The sequence below is a fragment of the Vulpes vulpes genome, chromosome 5 (genome assembly GCF_048418805.1).
Source record: "Vulpes vulpes isolate BD-2025 chromosome 5, VulVul3, whole genome shotgun sequence".
NCBI classification, from domain to species: Eukaryota; Metazoa; Chordata; class Mammalia; order Carnivora; family Canidae; genus Vulpes; species Vulpes vulpes.
The window spans coordinates 112,402,833-112,422,266 of record NC_132784.1 but is presented as its reverse complement, the minus strand read 5'-3'; the positions used below and the strand labels follow the sequence as shown (position 1 = coordinate 112,422,266).

At 75.4% G+C, this 19,434-nt stretch overlaps 13 non-coding genes across 13 annotated transcripts; 8 read left to right on the top strand and 5 right to left on the bottom strand.

The window, feature by feature from the left end:
- Positions 1-602: 602 nt before the first annotated feature.
- TRNAL-CAG (transfer RNA leucine (anticodon CAG)) lies at positions 603-685 on the bottom strand. Its single transcript has one exon. It is a non-coding gene; the product is annotated as a tRNA-Leu (tRNA).
- Positions 686-1,288: 603 nt separating this feature from the next.
- On the top strand, positions 1,289-1,360 carry TRNAD-GUC (transfer RNA aspartic acid (anticodon GUC)). The gene has a single exon. It is a non-coding gene; the product is annotated as a tRNA-Asp (tRNA).
- Positions 1,361-2,060: 700 nt separating this feature from the next.
- TRNAG-UCC (transfer RNA glycine (anticodon UCC)) lies at positions 2,061-2,132 on the top strand. Its single transcript has one exon. It is a non-coding gene; the product is annotated as a tRNA-Gly (tRNA).
- Positions 2,133-2,448: 316 nt separating this feature from the next.
- On the top strand, positions 2,449-2,520 carry TRNAE-CUC (transfer RNA glutamic acid (anticodon CUC)). Its single transcript has one exon. It is a non-coding gene; the product is annotated as a tRNA-Glu (tRNA).
- A 3,839-nt stretch (positions 2,521-6,359) lies between these two features.
- On the bottom strand, positions 6,360-6,430 carry TRNAG-GCC (transfer RNA glycine (anticodon GCC)). Its single transcript has one exon. It is a non-coding gene; the product is annotated as a tRNA-Gly (tRNA).
- Positions 6,431-8,074: 1,644 nt separating this feature from the next.
- TRNAL-CAG (transfer RNA leucine (anticodon CAG)) lies at positions 8,075-8,157 on the bottom strand. The gene has a single exon. It is a non-coding gene; the product is annotated as a tRNA-Leu (tRNA).
- Positions 8,158-8,760: 603 nt separating this feature from the next.
- TRNAD-GUC (transfer RNA aspartic acid (anticodon GUC)) lies at positions 8,761-8,832 on the top strand. The gene has a single exon. It is a non-coding gene; the product is annotated as a tRNA-Asp (tRNA).
- A 700-nt stretch (positions 8,833-9,532) lies between these two features.
- Positions 9,533-9,604, top strand: TRNAG-UCC (transfer RNA glycine (anticodon UCC)). The gene has a single exon. It is a non-coding gene; the product is annotated as a tRNA-Gly (tRNA).
- Positions 9,605-9,916: 312 nt separating this feature from the next.
- Positions 9,917-9,988, top strand: TRNAE-CUC (transfer RNA glutamic acid (anticodon CUC)). The gene has a single exon. It is a non-coding gene; the product is annotated as a tRNA-Glu (tRNA).
- Positions 9,989-13,820: 3,832 nt separating this feature from the next.
- Positions 13,821-13,891, bottom strand: TRNAG-GCC (transfer RNA glycine (anticodon GCC)). The gene has a single exon. It is a non-coding gene; the product is annotated as a tRNA-Gly (tRNA).
- A 1,624-nt stretch (positions 13,892-15,515) lies between these two features.
- TRNAL-CAG (transfer RNA leucine (anticodon CAG)) lies at positions 15,516-15,598 on the bottom strand. Its single transcript has one exon. It is a non-coding gene; the product is annotated as a tRNA-Leu (tRNA).
- Positions 15,599-16,223: 625 nt separating this feature from the next.
- Positions 16,224-16,295, top strand: TRNAD-GUC (transfer RNA aspartic acid (anticodon GUC)). The gene has a single exon. It is a non-coding gene; the product is annotated as a tRNA-Asp (tRNA).
- Positions 16,296-17,361: 1,066 nt separating this feature from the next.
- TRNAE-CUC (transfer RNA glutamic acid (anticodon CUC)) lies at positions 17,362-17,433 on the top strand. Its single transcript has one exon. It is a non-coding gene; the product is annotated as a tRNA-Glu (tRNA).
- The last annotated feature ends 2,001 nt before the right edge of the window (positions 17,434-19,434 follow it).

Below are 19,434 nucleotides of genomic sequence, written 5' to 3'. Positions count from 1 at the left end.
TGAGGCCTCCAGGTGGCCACGCCTCGTGGGCGCCCCGGGGCGGGGGCGGGGGCGGGGGCGGGGGCGGGGACGGGGGGTGGAGACCACGGGATGAATGGGGGCCGGCGGAAAGGACAGGCCGTCGGGACCCCGCGCTCCCGGCGGGCGGGCGGGCGGGCGGAGGTGTAGGGCGGGGCTGGGAGAGCGAGGAGGCGAGCGAGGCGCGCCCCTCAGCGGGCACAGGTGGGAGCGTGGCCCGGCCCGCGCGGGGCTGTCGGCATTTCGGCCCGCGGCTCGCCTGCAGGGGGCGGCGGCGGGAAGGAAGAGGGCAAACGGAGCCCCCGGAGAGCCGGGCAGGAGAGACGTGCCGCCGAGTTGCCGAGGCCCGCGGCCGCCGTGCGATGAGGAGGAGGGAGAGGCACGGGAGGTGGCGGGGGAGGGAGGGCGCGGGGGCGCCAAGCCTGCGGCCGGGAGGGCCGAGGCGCTGCAGCTGCGTGGGTCGGGTCCCGGGCCACGTGTGCCAGGGCGCCGCCAGCCCGCAGCGGCGTGTAAGGCGGGACAGACAGGGCGTCGTCCAGGCCCGGGTGCGGAGAGCCCGCGTTGGGCGGGCCAAAAGGTGGGCGTGTCAGGAGTGGGATTCGAACCCACGCCTCCAGGGGAGACTGCGACCTGAACGCAGCGCCTTAGACCGCTCGGCCATCCTGACGGCAGGCCTGGGCGCGCCGCCGCTCGCCTGGCTGGGACCCGGCGCCGACCCGGAGCTGGCTGGCGGCCGTGTGGGTGCGCGACGGACGGACGGACGGACGGGACTCGCGTCCCGGTCGACGAGGCCAACGGCCCGCCGACTGACTCTGCTGGCGCCGCCGCCCTCGTCGCGGTCCTCGCCGCCGCCCCCTCCCCCTCCCCCTCGCCCTCGGCCTCGCCCTCGCCCTTCCCGGGGCGCGCACCCTGCTGCCGGCGTCCGGCCCCCCGCCGCCCCCGCCGCCCGCCGCGGCCCATCCCCGGCGCGGGGCCTCCTGCTCGCCGTGTCGGGCGTCTTCTCCCGCCGCCATCCCCGTGCGGCTGGGCGGGGGCGGCGGCGGGTCCCGGTCCGGGGCCCGACGCTCCGAGTCGGGCCGGGGGACTGCTGTGCGCGCTGACGCGGCGGCCGGGGGGTCGGGCCGGCTGGGCCGTGGCCCGGGGCACGTGGCGGGCGCCTGGCAGGACGGGCGCGCGGGACGTCGAGGGCCCGGGTGGGCGCGGGCAGGCAGGCCGGCAGGCAGGCGGGCGGGCGGAGAGGGGTCGGGCGCCCGGGCGGCCGCCGCCGCCGTCCTCGTTAGTATAGTGGTGAGTATCCCCGCCTGTCACGCGGGAGACCGGGGTTCGATTCCCCGACGGGGAGGCGAGACACGCCCTCTTTTGGTCGCGGGCGCCGCCGCCGCGCTGCTGCCCAAACGTACGCCTCCTTCTCCTCCTCCTCCTCCTTCTCCTCCCTCGTGCCTCCGCCCGGCCCCGTGCGGCCAGAGGCGCGGGGCGACCGCGGGGGCCCGTCCTGCCCGCCGTCGACCCGACCCCCCGCACCCCCTGCCCTTCCTCGTCGGCCCTGGCGCCCTGGCGCCCTGGCGCGTGCGGGCTCGGCCCAGCCCAGCCGGGACCTCCTGACGGGAGGCTGGCCGCCACGGGCTCCTCGCTCACGCGACGGACAGCTGCCCGGCTGCCGGGCTTCCCGTGGAGGTGGCCGTGGGGGCCGGGCCGACCGTGCGGGCGGGGCGGGGCGGGGCGGGGCGGGGAGCGGGTGGCGGGAGGGAAGCGCGCGCCGGGGGCAAGGGGCGGGGCTCCCCGGCGGGCAGCCGAGGTCCCCGGAGCCGCAGGGCGGCGAGAGCGCCCCCCAGAGGCGGGCGGCGGAGGCGGCGGCGGCGGGCGGTCGTGCGTGCGGAGCAGCAAGGAAGGGCTGCGTGGGGCTGGCGCGGGTGGGGCGCAGAGCCGCGGACGGCCGGCACGTCGGGGCAGGGCTGCGGCAGGCGGCGGAGGCGGTGGCGAGAGGGCGAGGAGGCGCTGGTGCGGAGCCTGGGCCGGCGTCCGGGGGCGGCCCGGGCTGTGCAGCGTTGGTGGTATAGTGGTGAGCATAGCTGCCTTCCAAGCAGTTGACCCGGGTTCGATTCCCGGCCAACGCAGCTGGCCAACGTTTTGCGCGGCTCCCGGTGCTCAGGCCCGATGGGAGCCGGGAGCCGGGAGCCGGGAGCCGGGCGCGACGCTGAGTGCGTGTGTGTGTATGTGTGTGAGAGAGGAGGAGGAGGAGGCGTGCTGCGTTTTGACGGCGCGGCGGGCGGGCGGGGGGGCGGGCGGGCGGTCCGGCCAGGTGGCTCGGCGGGGCCGGCGGGCGGCTGCGCGTGGCCCGGCGGGGGTCCTGGAGGCCAAGCAGAGGCGAGTGGGCGGTAGGGAGGGAGGCGCCGGGTCCAGGGCGCACGGGCCAGGCGCGCAGCCTGACGCTCCCTGGTGGTCTAGTGGTTAGGATTCGGCGCTCTCACCGCCGCGGCCCGGGTTCGATTCCCGGTCAGGGAAGCCTTTCTTCTTCCTCTCGCAAGCCTGGCCTGGCCCATGCCTAGCGACCGACCTCCGCGGCGCGCCGCCGCCGCGCACCCCTTTTAGCGCAAGCTCGCTCGTGCGTCTCCCTGGCCCCGACCGAGGCTGCGCGTGCGCACGAGGCCACCCGCCCCGTCGAGCCCAAGGCAAGGCTTGCAGAGCGGTGCCCTGGCGGGCTCCGTCGGGCCGGCCCAAGCCTTTTGGCCTCGCTGGCTGGCTGGCTGGCTGGCTGGGCGGCCGGCAGGTGGGCCGACTGGAGGTCTCGGCGTCTCGCGGGGCCGCCTCCCCCGGACGCTCGCCTGGCTCCCCGTCTCGCTCCGCCCCAGGCCCGACAGGCCGGGACGCCGTCCGACCCCAGCCGAGGCCACCCACAGGCCGGGCGCCTCGGGCCTCCGTGGGTGCTTGGACTCTCCCGCAGCACCACTGCCGCCGGGAGAAAGGTCGTGGCGGCTCGCAGCCCCCCGCCCCCAGCCCCCCGCTGGCTCCTTGGTGAGGTGCTACTTGGCGGCGGCCGCGCTGGGGGGATGTGGGGACGGCGGGCCGAGGCGGAGGGGGCCGGTTGTGGGGAGGGTGAGCCACCTGTCTCTCTCTGAGTCGGGGGTCACTTGCTGGAGCCCCCGGTGCCTTCTCTCGGCCGGCCGTCGGCCCGGCAACCGCCAGCGATGGAGCTGCACGTGGGTGGTGGTCTTGGGCGGGGATGAGAGCAGAGCGCCGGCCCCCGCCGGCCCCCGCCGCCCCCGCCCGGGCAGGCGGTGGTTGGAAAGCGGTTGTGGGCGTCTCCCGGTGGCCGGACCACCAGGCAGTGGAGGCCAGAGAGCAGGGAGATAGATGCAGGAGGCCAGTGGGGCTAACCCGCGGGCCGGGCAGGTGGGAGGCGGCGGAGGCACCCCGGGGACAGACGGGGTGCCCTTGGAGGCCCCGGGTCAGTCCAACTGCACGACCGCTACCCCGAATCCTGGGGCAGAGGGGCAGGCGTGTTCCCCGACACAGCTTCCTCCACCCCGGCCCCCGGCCGCCGGCCCGGCCCCGGCCCCAGCCCCACGTGGCCGGCCCCCCAGCTGGATGCCGCTCGGAAGGGGCTCCCCTTGGCGCCTTAGCGCCCCCCCCCCCAGGCAGGAGAGCCTGCAGCCCTGTCTCCGCCCGGGTGCGGGTCTCCTGGCGCCGCTGCTCCTGCAGGTGAACCGCAGCGCCCGGCCTCCTTCCTGCCAACGCTTGCACGGCCGCCCTCCAAGGCTTTGCTGTGTGTCCAGAGACTGTCTCCGTCGGAGGCGCAGAGGCCGGCCCGCGCTCTGCGTGAGCCTTCCGGGGCTCGCTGGCTGGATTTGGACACCGTCCGGCCGGCGGTGGAGAGGAGCGCCTGTGGGCCTCCGGGTGCTTCCCGTCAGCACGGGCAGTTCCCTCAGCGCCCTCGCCTCTCCCTCTGGCTGTATGGGTGGGGGTGGGGGTGCGGGGAGTCCGCGACGGTGGGGGATAGCGCTGGACGAAGGTGTTCTCCCCCGCGCGTCGCCTCGCACGGGGGTCAGGGCACAGGCGCAAAGCGTCCCGGAAAGAGGGCAGGGCCAGGAGCGGCCCGAGCCGGGCAGTGGGAGAAGGAGTCCCGGGTGTGTGCGTGGAGTGAGGGCCCGGGAGGTGTGGCGCCGGCGGGCACTGGCCGAGAGTGGGGCTGGCCACTGAGGCAGGGCACCCTGCCCGGCGCCTCGCCTGCACCTGTGCACCTGTGCGGGCGGGCGAGCTGTGAGGTAGGGGAGGGGACACGCTGGGCGTGTGCCTGAGGAGCCTGTGGGAGACCGGGACTGCGGGCATTGAGTGTAGGACGTGGGTGTGGGGTCCAAGGGGTCGGTGGTAGATGGAGGGTTTGAGCCTGGAGGCTGGAAGGAGCAGCACGTGGCACGTGGGGGTGGGTGTCGATGGGGAGTCGTCCCGGTGCCAGAGGGCTGGGAGACCCCGTGGTGGCGGTGGACGGCGGGCGGGAGAGGTGCCGGGAGGCCGCTGGGCTGCGCTGGGCTGCACTGGGCTGCACTGGGCTGCGCTGCAGGGTGGCCGGGCAGACGAGCGGGTGAGCGAGCGAGCGAGCGAGCAAGCGAGTGAGCGAGGTGCAGGGGGCGGGGGTGGCAAGCAGGCAGCTGCACGGGCGGGCTAGGGAAAGAGAGAGAGGGAGGGATGGAGGGATGGAGGAAGGGAGGGAGGGAAGGAGAGACCGGGTGTCGGAGCTGTTCCCACGGGGTGAGGAATTCCACCGACCCGGAGATGACCATTCCCCGTCATCGTCATGGGGACCACCAGCCACGTCTCAGGTGTCAGGTGTCGTCGTCGTGGGCTTGAGATTCAGGGAGGCCAAAGGGACAGACGCAACGCACGATCATCGACAAATGAGGACTCGGAAAGGAGGGCGCGTGGAGGCGGGTGACAGGGGTGGGGACGTTGGGGCAAGAAGGGCTGGTGGGGGTGGAGGGGCCGGCGGCGCTGGTACTGGTGTTTGCTGCTGCTGCTGCTGCTGCTGCTGCTGCCGCCACCGCCGCCGCCACCGGTGATGGGGGTGGCAAACTCTGGCGCTGTTGGTGACGGCGTCCCCCGGGGCCCCGGTGGAGACAGTGGACTCGGCGATGCCCATGCCCGTGCGCTGGCGCCGGCCTCAGTCCTGCTGCTGCTGCTGCTGCTGCTGCTGCTGCTGCTATCGCGGTGGTGGTGTGCTGGTGGTCCTGGGGCTTGGTGGCGGACTCGGTGCTGGTGGGGTCGCGGTGAGGGAGGGTGAAGGACTTCAGGGCCGTGGGCCATGCTACCCGTGCCGGTGTGCTGATGGTGGCCTCGGTGGTGGTGGTGACCGCGGAGGACTTCAGTCTGTTGGTGACTGCCCATGCTGGCCTGCTGGCGGTGGGCACGTCCTGCTGCTGCTGCTGCTGCTGCTGCTGCTGCTGCTGGTGCAACTGCTACTGGCATGGTGGTGGGTGGTCCTGGTGCTGGTGCTGGTGGTGGTGTGGGGATGGTGGTCCTGGGGGTTGGTGGTGGACCAAGTGCTGCGGGGGTCGTGGAGGCCGGGCGGGGGGGGGGTGGGGAGGGTACCTCCGTGTGCCCTTGGCGGTGATGCCCATGCTGCTGCGCCGCTGTTCGTGGACTCGACGTGCTGGTGACAGCCGTGGCGGTGGCGCTGTCCCTCGAGGCTGGGTGTGCTAGCGCCGGTGCTGGCTAAGGTGGATGGACCTGGTGCTCGCGATGACTTTAGCAGTGGGGAGTGGCCCGTGTTTGACGGGGACCGCGGCCAGGTCGCCATAGAGAGCATCCCGGGCTGCCATCGGGAGGATGTCGTGCTGTGAAACGGGGCTCCCTGGCGCGCTCTGAGGAGTGGCTGAGGGCCCCTCCAGAAGAGGGGTGGCAAGGTGGTTGGTGGTCGGTCGTCGTGCAAAGAGAGGAGGGTTTGGGGAGTGTGGGTAGGATGAGCCATTGAGGGAGGGAATGTGGAAAGCGTGGAGGTGGGCTGTGCCCGGGCGGGCGCGGGCGGTGCTTGGAAGCATTGCTTGAAGTGACGTGGGTGAGCGAAGCGCCGTCTGGGTCAGGGTCACGGAGAGAAAAAGGGCAAGGACAACGCGGGGCCGGGCAAGGGACCTGGGCCACTGCGGGCGGCAGGGGGCGGGCAGCCGGGTGGAGCGTGGCGGCCAGGGCGGCCAGGGGCTGAGAGAACAGACAAGTAGGCAGGGGGAAGCGGGGCGGGGCAGGAGGGCAGGGCCCCGGCGTGAGCACAGCTGGTTCAGGCTCAGGCCCTGTGGCTTGAGCGCGTGCGCGAGGAAGCGGGGGGCGCGCGCGGCCAAAAGGGGGCGGCGCGCTGCATGGGCCGGGAATCGAACCCGGGCCTCCCGCGTGGCAGGCGAGAATTCTACCACTGAACCACCCATGCACCGGTGGCGGCGGTCACCAGACGGCTTCCCCAGCGGCGCTCGTCGTCGTCCCGGCACCGCCAGTGGTGAGCACCCGCTGCGCGGGGGCGGGCGGTGGGCCCGCGCGGTCTGCAAGACAGGCTCCGCGCCCGTGCAGAGGCGCCGAGGGCTCGGGCTCGGGCTCGGGCTCGGGCTCGGGCTCGGGCTCGGGTTCGGGCTCGGGCCGGCGCGCGGCGCCCACGGTCCCAGCGAGGCCCCGAGGCGGACTAGGCTCACCCTGTGCCCTCTCCCTGGGGCGGGGCCGCCGCCAGACACTGTCCTGCCGGGGGGAGGAGCCTGGCCAAGCCTGACCCGCGCCCGATTCCCAGGCAGCGCGGGGCGTCTGTGGCCTGCGCAGCTCAGCGCGGACCTTCCCTTCCCTCCCGGCGCCCCCCCGAAGGCCCTTGGGCGGATGGCTCTCCGGCCCGTGCAGTGCGCGCCGGTGGGGGCCGGCTGGGGCCCGGAGCTCGGATTGTGTGCGCTCCCGGGGTGCCGCGGGGTGGGGGTGGGGGTGGGGGTGTGTGCGTGTGCGCGCGTGTGTGTGCGCGTGTGTGTGTGTCGGCGTCGGTGTCGGCGTCGGAGATGGGGGCCCGGTAGCGCCGCCCGGGGCCGCCGAGTAGCGCCCAAGCCAAGAGGCCAAAGACAGGCGTGTGAGCTCTGCCCGCAGCTCTCCGTCGGGGCCGGCTGGGCTGCGGTGGGGGTGAGGCCGGCAGGTGCGCTCGGGCCGAGCGGCCGCCGGCTGGCTGGCGGGCGGCGCGGTGAGGGAGCGCGCTGGCGTCCTGGAGTCCCGGCCCCGCAGCGGCTTCCCGCGCGGAGACGCGCGCCCTGGCGCCCGGGTCGGGGGCCCGTGGAGGCAGGGCTGCCTTGCGCTCAGGGCTCCCCGGAGCCACCACGGCGGGGTGGGCCGCACCCCGCCCCCCGCGCCAGGCCCAGCGAACGGGGCGGGGGTCCCGTCTCTGGCTGGCGCGCGGAGGGCTCGGCTGCCCGCGTGGCGGGCGTGTGGCCGTGGTGAGGCCTCCAGGTGGCCACGCCTCGTGGGCGCCCCGGGGCGGGGGCGGGGGCGGGGGCGGGGGCGGGGGCGGGGACGGGGGGTGGAGACCACGGGATGAATGGGGGCCGGCGGAAAGGACAGGCCGTCGGGACCCCGCGCTCCCGGCGGGCGGGCGGGCGGGCGGGCGGGCGGAGGTGTAGGGCGGGGCTGGGAGAGCGAGGAGGCGAGCGAGGCGCGCCCCTCAGCGGGCACAGGTGGGAGCGTGGCCCGGCCCGCGCGGGGCTGTCGGCATTTCGGCCCGCGGCTCGCCTGCAGGGGGCGGCGGCGGGAAGGAAGAGGGCAAACGGAGCCCCCGGAGAGCCGGGCAGGAGAGACGTGCCGCCGAGTTGCCGAGGCCCGCGGCCGCCGTGCGATGAGGAGGAGGGAGAGGCACGGGAGGTGGCGGGGGAGGGAGGGCGCGGGGGCGCCAAGCCTGCGGCCGGGAGGGCCGAGGCGCTGCAGCTGCGTGGGTCGGGTCCCGGGCCACGTGTGCCAGGGCGCCGCCAGCCCGCAGCGGCGTGTAAGGCGGGACAGACAGGGCGTCGTCCAGGCCCGGGTGCGGAGAGCCCGCGTTGGGCGGGCCAAAAGGTGGGCGTGTCAGGAGTGGGATTCGAACCCACGCCTCCAGGGGAGACTGCGACCTGAACGCAGCGCCTTAGACCGCTCGGCCATCCTGACGGCAGGCCTGGGCGCGCCGCCGCTCGCCTGGCTGGGACCCGGCGCCGACCCGGAGCTGGCTGGCGGCCGTGTGGGTGCGCGACGGACGGACGGACGGACGGGACTCGCGTCCCGGTCGACGAGGCCAACGGCCCGCCGACTGACTCTGCTGGCGCCGCCGCCCTCGTCGCGGTCCTCGCCGCCGCCCCCTCCCCCTCCCCCTCGCCCTCGGCCTCGCCCTCGCCCTTCCCGGGGCGCGCACCCTGCTGCCGGCGTCCGGCCCCCCGCCGCCCCCGCCGCCCGCCGCGGCCCATCCCCGGCGCGGGGCCTCCTGCTCGCCGTGTCGGGCGTCTTCTCCCGCCGCCATCCCCGTGCGGCTGGGCGGGGGCGGCGGCGGGTCCCGGTCCGGGGCCCGACGCTCCGAGTCGGGCCGGGGGACTGCTGTGCGCGCTGACGCGGCGGCCGGGGGGTCGGGCCGGCTGGGCCGTGGCCCGGGGCACGTGGCGGGCGCCTGGCAGGACGGGCGCGCGGGACGTCGAGGGCCCGGGTGGGCGCGGGCAGGCAGGCCGGCAGGCAGGCGGGCGGGCGGAGAGGGGTCGGGCGCCCGGGCGGCCGCCGCCGCCGTCCTCGTTAGTATAGTGGTGAGTATCCCCGCCTGTCACGCGGGAGACCGGGGTTCGATTCCCCGACGGGGAGGCGAGACACGCCCTCTTTTGGTCGCGGGCGCCGCCGCCGCGCTGCTGCCCAAACGTACGCCTCCTTCTCCTCCTCCTCCTCCTTCTCCTCCCTCGTGCCTCCGCCCGGCCCCGTGCGGCCAGAGGCGCGGGGCGACCGCGGGGGCCCGTCCTGCCCGCCGTCGACCCGACCCCCCGCACCCCCTGCCCTTCCTCGTCGGCCCTGGCGCCCTGGCGCCCTGGCGCGTGCGGGCTCGGCCCAGCCCAGCCGGGACCTCCTGACGGGAGGCTGGCCGCCACGGGCTCCTCGCTCACGCGACGGACAGCTGCCCGGCTGCCGGGCTTCCCGTGGAGGTGGCCGTGGGGGCCGGGCCGACCGTGCGGGCGGGGCGGGGCGGGGCGGGGCGGGGAGCGGGTGGCGGGAGGGAAGCGCGCGCCGGGGGCAAGGGGCGGGGCTCCCCGGCGGGCAGCCGAGGTCCCCGGAGCCGCAGGGCGGCGAGAGCGCCCCCCAGAGGCGGGCGGCGGAGGCGGCGGCGGCGGGCGGTCGTGCGTGCGGAGCAGCAAGGAAGGGCTGCGTGGGGCTGGCGCGGGTGGGGCGCAGAGCCGCGGACGGCCGGCACGTCGGGGCAGGGCTGCGGCAGGCGGCGGAGGCGGTGGCGAGAGGGCGAGGAGGCGCTGGTGCGGAGCCTGGGCCGGCGTCCGGGGGCGGCCCGGGCTGTGCAGCGTTGGTGGTATAGTGGTGAGCATAGCTGCCTTCCAAGCAGTTGACCCGGGTTCGATTCCCGGCCAACGCAGCTGGCCAACGTTTTGCGCGGCTCCCGGTGCTCAGGCCCGATGGGAGCCGGGAGCCGGGAGCCGGGAGCCGGGCGCGACGCTGAGTGCGTGTGTGTGTATGTGTGTGAGAGAGGAGGAGGAGGAGGCGTGCTGCGTTTTGACGGCGCGGCGGGCGGGCGGGCGGGCGGGCGGTCCGGCCAGGTGGCTCGGCGGGGCCGGCGGGCGGCTGCGCGTGGCCCGGCGGGGGTCCTGGAGGCCAAGCAGAGGCGAGTGGGCGGTAGGGAGGGAGGCGCCGGGTCCAGGGCGCACGGGCCAGGCGCGCAGCCTGACGCTCCCTGGTGGTCTAGTGGTTAGGATTCGGCGCTCTCACCGCCGCGGCCCGGGTTCGATTCCCGGTCAGGGAAGCCTTTCTTCTTCCTCTCGCAAGCCTGGCCTGGCCCATGCCTAGCGACCGACCTCCGCGGCGCGCCGCCGCCGCGCACCCCTTTTAGCGCAAGCTCGCTCGTGCGTCTCCCTGGCCCCGACCGAGGCTGCGCGTGCGCACGAGGCCACCCGCCCCGTCGAGCCCAAGGCAAGGCTTGCAGAGCGGTGCCCTGGCGGGCTCCGTCGGGCCGGCCCAAGCCTTTTGGCCTCGCTGGCTGGCTGGCTGGCTGGCTGGGCGGCCGGCAGGTGGGCCGACTGGAGGTCTCGGCGTCTCGCGGGGCCGCCTCCCCCGGACGCTCGCCTGGCTCCCCGTCTCGCTCCGCCCCAGGCCCGACAGGCCGGGACGCCGTCCGACCCCAGCCGAGGCCACCCACAGGCCGGGCGCCTCGGGCCTCCGTGGGTGCTTGGACTCTCCCGCAGCACCACTGCCGCCGGGAGAAAGGTCGTGGCGGCTCGCAGCCCCCCGCCCCCAGCCCCCCGCTGGCTCCTTGGTGAGGTGCTACTTGGCGGCGGCCGCGCTGGGGGGATGTGGGGACGGCGGGCCGAGGCGGAGGGGGCCGGTTGTGGGGAGGGTGAGCCACCTGTCTCTCTCTGAGTCGGGGGTCACTTGCTGGAGCCCCCGGTGCCTTCTCTCGGCCGGCCGTCGGCCCGGCAACCGCCAGCGATGGAGCTGCACGTGGGTGGTGGTCTTGGGCGGGGATGAGAGCAGAGCGCCGGCCCCCGCCGGCCCCCGCCGCCCCCGCCCGGGCAGGCGGTGGTTGGAAAGCGGTTGTGGGCGTCTCCCGGTGGCCGGACCACCAGGCAGTGGAGGCCAGAGAGCAGGGAGATAGATGCAGGAGGCCAGTGGGGCTAACCCGCGGGCCGGGCAGGTGGGAGGCGGCGGAGGCACCCCGGGGACAGACGGGGTGCCCTTGGAGGCCCCGGGTCAGTCCAACTGCACGACCGCTACCCCGAATCCTGGGGCAGAGGGGCAGGCGTGTTCCCCGACACAGCTTCCTCCACCCCGGCCCCCGGCCGCCGGCCCGGCCCCGGCCCCAGCCCCACGTGGCCGGCCCCCCAGCTGGATGCCGCTCGGAAGGGGCTCCCCTTGGCGCCTTAGCGCCCCCCCCCCCAGGCAGGAGAGCCTGCAGCCCTGTCTCCGCCCGGGTGCGGGTCTCCTGGCGCCGCTGCTCCTGCAGGTGAACCGCAGCGCCCGGCCTCCTTCCTGCCAACGCTTGCACGGCCGCCCTCCAAGGCTTTGCTGTGTGTCCAGAGACTGTCTCCGTCGGAGGCGCAGAGGCCGGCCCGCGCTCTGCGTGAGCCTTCCGGGGCTCGCTGGCTGGATTTGGACACCGTCCGGCCGGCGGTGGAGAGGAGCGCCTGTGGGCCTCCGGGTGCTTCCCGTCAGCACGGGCAGTTCCCTCAGCGCCCTCGCCTCTCCCTCTGGCTGTATGGGTGGGGGTGGGGGTGCGGGGAGTCCGCGACGGTGGGGGATAGCGCTGGACGAAGGTGTTCTCCCCCGCGCGTCGCCTCGCACGGGGGTCAGGGCACAGGCGCAAAGCGTCCCGGAAAGAGGGCAGGGCCAGGAGCGGCCCGAGCCGGGCAGTGGGAGAAGGAGTCCCGGGTGTGTGCGTGGAGTGAGGGCCCGGGAGGTGTGGCGCCGGCGGGCACTGGCCGAGAGTGGGGCTGGCCACTGAGGCAGGGCACCCTGCCCGGCGCCTCGCCTGCACCTGTGCACCTGTGCGGGCGGGCGAGCTGTGAGGTAGGGGAGGGGACACGCTGGGCGTGTGCCTGAGGAGCCTGTGGGAGACCGGGACTGCGGGCATTGAGTGTAGGACGTGGGTGTGGGGTCCAAGGGGTCGGTGGTAGATGGAGGGTTTGAGCCTGGAGGCTGGAAGGAGCAGCACGTGGCACGTGGGGGTGGGTGTCGATGGGGAGTCGTCCCGGTGCCAGAGGGCTGGGAGACCCCGTGGTGGCGGTGGACGGCGGGCGGGAGAGGTGCCGGGAGGCCGCTGGGCTGCGCTGGGCTGCACTGGGCTGCGCTGCAGGGTGGCCGGGCAGACGAGCGGGTGAGCGAGCGAGCGAGCGAGCAAGCGAGTGAGCGAGGTGCAGGGGGCGGGGGTGGCAAGCAGGCAGCTGCACGGGCGGGCTAGGGAAAGAGAGAGAGGGAGGGATGGAGGGATGGAGGAAGGGAGGGAGGGAAGGAGAGACCGGGTGTCGGAGCTGTTCCCACGGGGTGAGGAATTCCACCGACCCGGAGATGACCATTCCCCGTCATCGTCATGGGGACCACCAGCCACGTCTCAGGTGTCAGGTGTCGTCGTCGTGGGCTTGAGATTCAGGGAGGCCAAAGGGACAGACGCAACGCACGATCATCGACAAATGAGGACTCGGAAAGGAGGGCGCGTGGAGGCGGGTGACAGGGGTGGGGACGTTGGGGCAAGAAGGGCTGGTGGGGGTGGAGGGGCCGGCGGCGCTGGTACTGGTGTTTGCTGCTGCTGCTGCTGCTGCTGCTGCTGCCGCCACCGCCGCCGCCACCGGTGATGGGGGTGGCAAACTCTGGCGCTGTTGGTGACGGCGTCCCCCGGGGCCCCGGTGGAGACAGTGGACTCGGCGATGCCCATGCCCGTGCGCTGGCGCCGGCCTCAGTCCTGCTGCTGCTGCTGCTGCTGCTGCTGCTGCTGCTGCTGCTATCGCGGTGGTGGTGTGCTGGTGGTCCTGGGGCTTGGTGGCGGACTCGGTGCTGGTGGGGTCGCGGTGAGGGAGGGTGAAGGACTTCAGGGCCGTGGGCCATGCTACCCGTGCCGGTGTGCTGATGGTGGCCTCGGTGGTGGTGGTGACCGCGGAGGACTTCAGTCTGTTGGTGACTGCCCATGCTGGCCTGCTGGCGGTGGGCACGTCCTGCTGCTGCTGCTGCTGCTGCTGCTGCTGCTGGTGCAACTGCTACTGGCATGGTGGTGGGTGGTCCTGGTGCTGGTGCTGGTGGTGGTGTGGGGATGGTGGTCCTGGGGGTTGGTGGTGGACCAAGTGCTGCGGGGGTCGTGGAGGCCGGGCGGGGGGGGGGTGGGGAGGGTACCTCCGTGTGCCCTTGGCGGTGATGCCCATGCTGCTGCGCCGCTGTTCGTGGACTCGACGTGCTGGTGACAGCCGTGGCGGTGGCGCTGTCCCTCGAGGCTGGGTGTGCTAGCGCCGGTGCTGGCTAAGGTGGATGGACCTGGTGCTCGCGATGACTTTAGCAGTGGGGAGTGGCCCGTGTTTGACGGGGACCGCGGCCAGGTCGCCATAGAGAGCATCCCGGGCTGCCATCGGGAGGATGTCGTGCTGTGAAACGGGGCTCCCTGGCGCGCTCTGAGGAGTGGCTGAGGGCCCCTCCAGAAGAGGGGTGGCAAGGTGGTTGGTGGTCGGTCGTCGTGCAAAGAGAGGAGGGTTTGGGGAGTGTGGGTAGGATGAGCCATTGAGGGAGGGAATGTGGAAAGCGTGGAGGTGGGCTGTGCCCGGGCGGGCGCGGGCGGTGCTTGGAAGCATTGCTTGAAGTGACGTGGGTGAGCGAAGCGCCGTCTGGGTCAGGGTCACGGAGAGAAAAAGGGCAAGGACAACGCGGGGCCGGGCAAGGGACCTGGGCCACTGCGGGCGGCAGGGGGCGGGCAGCCGGGTGGAGCGTGGCGGCCAGGGCGGCCAGGGGCTGAGAGAACAGACAAGTAGGCAGGGGGAAGCGGGGCGGGGCAGGAGGGCAGGGCCCCGGCGTGAGCACAGCTGGTTCAGGCTCAGGCCCTGTGGCTTGAGCGCGTGCGCGAGGAAGCGGGGGGCGCGCGCGGCCAAAAGGGGGCGGCGCGCTGCATGGGCCGGGAATCGAACCCGGGCCTCCCGCGTGGCAGGCGAGAATTCTACCACTGAACCACCCATGCACCGGTGGCGGCGGTCACCAGACGGCTTCCCCAGCGGCGCTCGTCGTCGTCCCGGCACCGCCAGTGGTGAGCACCCGCTGCGCGGGGGCGGGCGGTGGGCCCGCGCGGTCTGCAAGACAGGCTCCGCGCCCGTGCAGAGGCGCCGAGGGCTCGGGCTCGGGCTCGGGCTCGGGCTCGGGCTCGGGCTCGGGTTCGGGCTCGGGCCGGCGCGCGGCGCCCACGGTCCCAGCGAGGCCCCGAGGCGGACTAGGCTCACCCTGTGCCCTCTCCCTGGGGCGGGGCCGCCGCCAGACACTGTCCTGCCGGGGGGAGGAGCCTGGCCAAGCCTGACCCGCGCCCGATTCCCAGGCAGCGCGGGGCGTCTGTGGCCTGCGCAGCTCAGCGCGGACCTTCCCTTCCCTCCCGGCGCCCCCCCGAAGGCCCTTGGGCGGATGGCTCTCCGGCCCGTGCAGTGCGCGCCGGTGGGGGCCGGCTGGGGCCCGGAGCTCGGATTGTGTGCGCTCCCGGGGTGCCGCGGGGTGGGGGTGGGGGTGGGGGTGGGGGTGTGTGCGTGTGCGCGCGTGTGTGTGCGCGCGTGTGGGTGTCGGCGTCGGAGATGGGGGCCCGGTAGCGCCGCCCGGGGCCGCCGAGTAGCGCCCAAGCCAAGAGGCCAAAGACAGGCGTGTGAGCTCTGCCCGCAGCTCTCCGTCGGGGCCGGCTGGGCTGCGGTGGGGGTGAGGCCGGCAGGTGCGCTCGGGCCGAGCGGCCGCCGGCTGGCTGGCGGGCGGCGCGGTGAGGGAGCGCGCTGGCGTCCTGGAGTCCCGGCCCCGCAGCGGCTTCCCGCGCGGAGACGCGCGCCCTGGCGCCCGGGTCGGGGGCCCGTGGAGGCAGGGCTGCCTTGCGCTCAGGGCTCCCCGGAGCCACCACGGCGGCGTGGGCCGCACCCCGCCCCCCGCGCCAGGCCCAGCGAACGGGGCGGGGGTCCCGTCTCTGGCTGGCGCGCGGAGGGCTCGGCTGCCCGCGTGGCGGGCGTGTGGCCGTGGTGAGGCCTCCAGGTGGCCACGCCTCGTGGGCGCCCCGGGGCGGGGGCGGGGGCGGGGGCGGGGGCGGGGACGGGGGGTGGAGACCACGGGATGAATGGGGGCCGGCGGAAAGGACAGGCCGTCGGGACCCCGCGCTCCCGGCGGGCGGGCGGGCGGGCGGAGGTGTAGGGCGGGGCTGGGAGAGCGAGGAGGCGAGCGAGGCGCGCCCCTCAGCGGGCACAGGTGGGAGCGTGGCCCGGCCCGCGCGGGGCTGTCGGCATTTCGGCCCGCGGCTCGCCTGCAGGGGGCGGCGGCGGGAAGGAAGAGGGCAAACGGAGCCCCCGGAGAGCCGGGCAGGAGAGACGTGCCGCCGAGTTGCCGAGGCCCGCGGCCGCCGTGCGATGAGGAGGAGGGAGAGGCACGGGAGGTGGCGGGGGAGGGAGGGCGCGGGGGCGCCAAGCCTGCGGCCGGGAGGGCCGAGGCGCTGCAGCTGCGTGGGTCGGGTCCCGGGCCACGTGTGCCAGGGCGCCGCCAGCCCGCAGCGGCGTGTAAGGCGGGACAGACAGGGCGTCGTCCAGGCCCGGGTGCGGAGAGCCCGCGTTGGGCGGGCCAAAAGGTGGGCGTGTCAGGAGTGGGATTCGAACCCACGCCTCCAGGGGAGACTGCGACCTGAACGCAGCGCCTTAGACCGCTCGGCCATCCTGACGGCAGGCCTGGGCGCGCCGCCGCTCGCCTGGCTGGGACCCGGCGCCGACCCGGAGCTGGCTGGCGGCCGTGTGGGTGCGCGACGGACGGACGGACGGACGGACGGGACTCGCGTCCCGGTCGACGAGGCCAACGGCCCGCCGACTGACTCTGCTGGCGCCGCCGCCCTCGTCGCGGTCCTCGCCGCCGCCCCCTCCCCCTCCCCCTCGCCCTCGCCCTCGCCCTCGCCATCGGCCTCGCCCTCGCCCTTCCCGGGGCGCGCACCCTGCTGCCGGCGTCCGGCCCCCCGCCGCCCCCGCCGCCCGCCGCGGCCCATCCCCGGCGCGGGGCCTCCTGCTCGCCGTGTCGGGCGTCTTCTCCCGCCGCCATCCCCGTGCGGCTGGGCGGGGGCGGCGGCGGGTCCCGGTCCGGGGCCCGACGCTCCGAGTCGGGCCGGGGGACTGCTGTGCGCGCTGACGCGGCGGCCGGGGGGTCGGGCCGGCTGGGCCGTGGCCCGGGGCACGTGGCGGGCGCCTGGCAGGACGGGCGCGCGGGACGTCGAGGGCCCGGGTGGGCGCGGGCAGGCAGGCCGGCAGGCAGGCGGGCGGGCGGAGAGGGGTCGGGCGCCCGGGCGGCCGCCGCCGCCGTCCTCGTTAGTATAGTGGTGAGTATCCCCGCCTGTCACGCGGGAGACCGGGGTTCGATTCCCCGACGGGGAGGCGAGACACGCCCTCTTTTGGTCGCGGGCGCCGCCGCCGCGCTGCTGCCCAAACGTACGCCTCCTTCTCCTCCTCCTCCTCCTTCTCCTCCCTCGTGCCTCCGCCCGGCCCCGTGCGGCCAGAGGCGCGGGGCGACCGCGGGGGCCCGTCCTGCCCGCCGTCGACCCGACCCCCCGCACCCCCTGCCCTTCCTCGTCGGCCCTGGCGCCCTGGCGCCCTGGCGCGTGCGGGCTCGGCCCAGCCCAGCCGGGACCTCCTGACGGGAGGCTGGCCGCCACGGGCTCCTCGCTCACGCGACGGACAGCTGCCCGGCTGCCGGGCTTCCCGTGGAGGTGGCCGTGGGGGCCGGGCCGACCGTGCGGGCGGGGCGGGGCGGGGCGGGGCGGGGAGCGGGTGGCGGGAGGGAAGCGCGCGCCGGGGGCAAGGGGCGGGGCTCCCCGGCGGGCAGCCGAGGTCCCCGGAGCCGCAGGGCGGCGAGAGCGCCCCCCAGAGGCGGGCGGCGGAGGCGGCGGCGGCGGGCGGTCGTGCGTGCGGAGCAGCAAGGAAGGGCTGCGTGGGGCTGGCGCGGGTGGGGCGCAGAGCCGCGGACGGCCGGCACGTCGGGGCAGGGCTGCGGCAGGCGGCGGAGGCGGTGGCGAGAGGGCGAGGAGGCGCTGGTGCGGAGCCTGGGCCGGCGTCCGGGGGCGGCCCGGGCTGTGCAGCGTTGGTGGTATAGTGGTGAGCATAGCTGCCTTCCAAGCAGTTGACCCGGGTTCGATTCCTTTTGCGCGGCTCCCGGTGCTCAGGCCCGATGGGAGCCGGGAGCCGGGAGCCGGGAGCCGGGCGCGACGCTGAGTGCGTGTGTGTGTATGTGTGTGAGAGAGGAGGAGGAGGAGGCGTGCTGCGTTTTGACGGCGCGGCGGGCGGGCGGGGGGGCGGGCGGGCGGTCCGGCCAGGTGGCTCGGCGGGGCCGGCGGGCGGCTGCGCGTGGCCCGGCGGGGGTCCTGGAGGCCAAGCAGAGGCGAGTGGGCGGTAGGGAGGGAGGCGCCGGGTCCAGGGCGCACGGGCCAGGCGCGCAGCCTGACGCTCCCTGGTGGTCTAGTGGTTAGGATTCGGCGCTCTCACCGCCGCGGCCCGGGTTCGATTCCCGGTCAGGGAAGCCTTTCTTCTTCCTCTCGCAAGCCTGGCCTGGCCCATGCCTAGCGACCGACCTCCGCGGCGCGCCGCCGCCGCGCACCCCTTTTAGCGCAAGCTCGCTCGTGCGTCTCCCTGGCCCCGACCGAGGCTGCGCGTGCGCACGAGGCCACCCGCCCCGTCGAGCCCAAGGCAAGGCTTGCAGAGCGGTGCCCTGGCGGGCTCCGTCGGGCCGGCCCAAGCCTTTTGGCCTCGCTGGCTGGCTGGCTGGCTGGCTGGGCGGCCGGCAGGTGGGCCGACTGGAGGTCTCGGCGTCTCGCGGGGCCGCCTCCCCCGGACGCTCGCCTGGCTCCCCGTCTCGCTCCGCCCCAGGCCCGACAGGCCGGGACGCCGTCCGACCCCAGCCGAGGCCACCCACAGGCCGGGCGCCTCGGGCCTCCGTGGGTGCTTGGACTCTCCCGCAGCACCACTGCCGCCGGGAGAAAGGTCGTGGCGGCTCGCAGCCCCCCGCCCCCAGCCCCCCGCTGGCTCCTTGGTGAGGTGCTACTTGGCGGCGGCCGCGCTGGGGGGATGTGGGGACGGCGGGCCGAGGCGGAGGGGGCCGGTTGTGGGGAGGGTGAGCCACCTGTCTCTCTCTGAGTCGGGGGTCACTTGCTGGAGCCCCCGGTGCCTTCTCTCGGCCGGCCGTCGGCCCGGCAACCGCCAGCGATGGAGCTGCACGTGGGTGGTGGTCTTGGGCGGGGATGAGAGCAGAGCGCCGGCCCCCGCCGGCCCCCGCCGCCCCCGCCCGGGCAGGCGGTGGTTGGAAAGCGGTTGTGGGCGTCTCCCGGTGGCCGGACCACCAGGCAGTGGAGGCCAGAGAGCAGGGAGATAGATGCAGGAGGCCAGTGGGGCTAACCCGCGGGCCGGGCAGGTGGGAGGCGGCGGAGGCACCCCGGGGACAGACGGGGTGCCCTTGGAGGCCCCGGGTCAGTCCAACTGCACGACCGCTACCCCGAATCCTGGGGCAGAGGGGCAGGCGTGTTCCCCGACACAGCTTCCTCCACCCCGGCCCCCGGCCGCCGGCCCGGCCCCGGCCCCAGCCCCACGTGGCCGGCCCCCCAGCTGGATGCCGCTCGGAAGGGGCTCCCCTTGGCGCCTTAGCGCCCCCCCCCCCAGGCAGGAGAGCCTGCAGCCCTGTCTCCGCCCGGGTGCGGGTCTCCTGGCGCCGCTGCTCCTGCAGGTGAACCGCAGCGCCCGGCCTCCTTCCTGCCAACGCTTGCACGGCCGCCCTCCAAGGCTTTGCTGTGTGTCCAGAGACTGTCTCCGTCGGAGGCGCAGAGGCCGGCCCGCGCTCTGCGTGAGCCTTCCGGGGCTCGCTGGCTGGATTTGGACACCGTCCGGCCGGCGGTGGAGAGGAGCGCCTGTGGGCCTCCGGGTGCTTCCCGTCAGCACGGGCAGTTCCCTCAGCGCCCTCGCCTCTCCCTCTGGCTGTATGGGTGGGGGTGGGGGTGCGGGGAGTCCGCGACGGTGGGGGATAGCGCTGGACGAAGGTGTTCTCCCCCGCGCGTCGCCTCGCACGGGGGTCAGGGCACAGGCGCAAAGCGTCCCGGAAAGAGGGCAGGGCCAGGAGCGGCCCGAGCCGGGCAGTGGGAGAAGGAGTCCCGGGTGTGTGCGTGGAGTGAGGGCCCGGGAGGTGTGGCGCCGGCGGGCACTGGCCGAGAGTGGGGCTGGCCACTGAGGCAGGGCACCCTGCCCGGCGCCTCGCCTGCACCTGTGCACCTGTGCGGGCGGGCGAGCTGTGAGGTAGGGGAGGGGACACGCTGGGCGTGTGCCTGAGGAGCCTGTGGGAGACCGGGACTGCGGGCATTGAGTGTAGGACGTGGGTGTGGGGTCCAAGGGGTCGGTGGTAGATGGAGGGTTTGAGCCTGGAGGCTGGAAGGAGCAGCACGTGGCACGTGGGGGTGGGTGTCGATGGGGAGTCGTCCCGGTGCCAGAGGGCTGGGAGACCCCGTGGTGGCGGTGGACGGCGGGCGGGAGAGGTGCC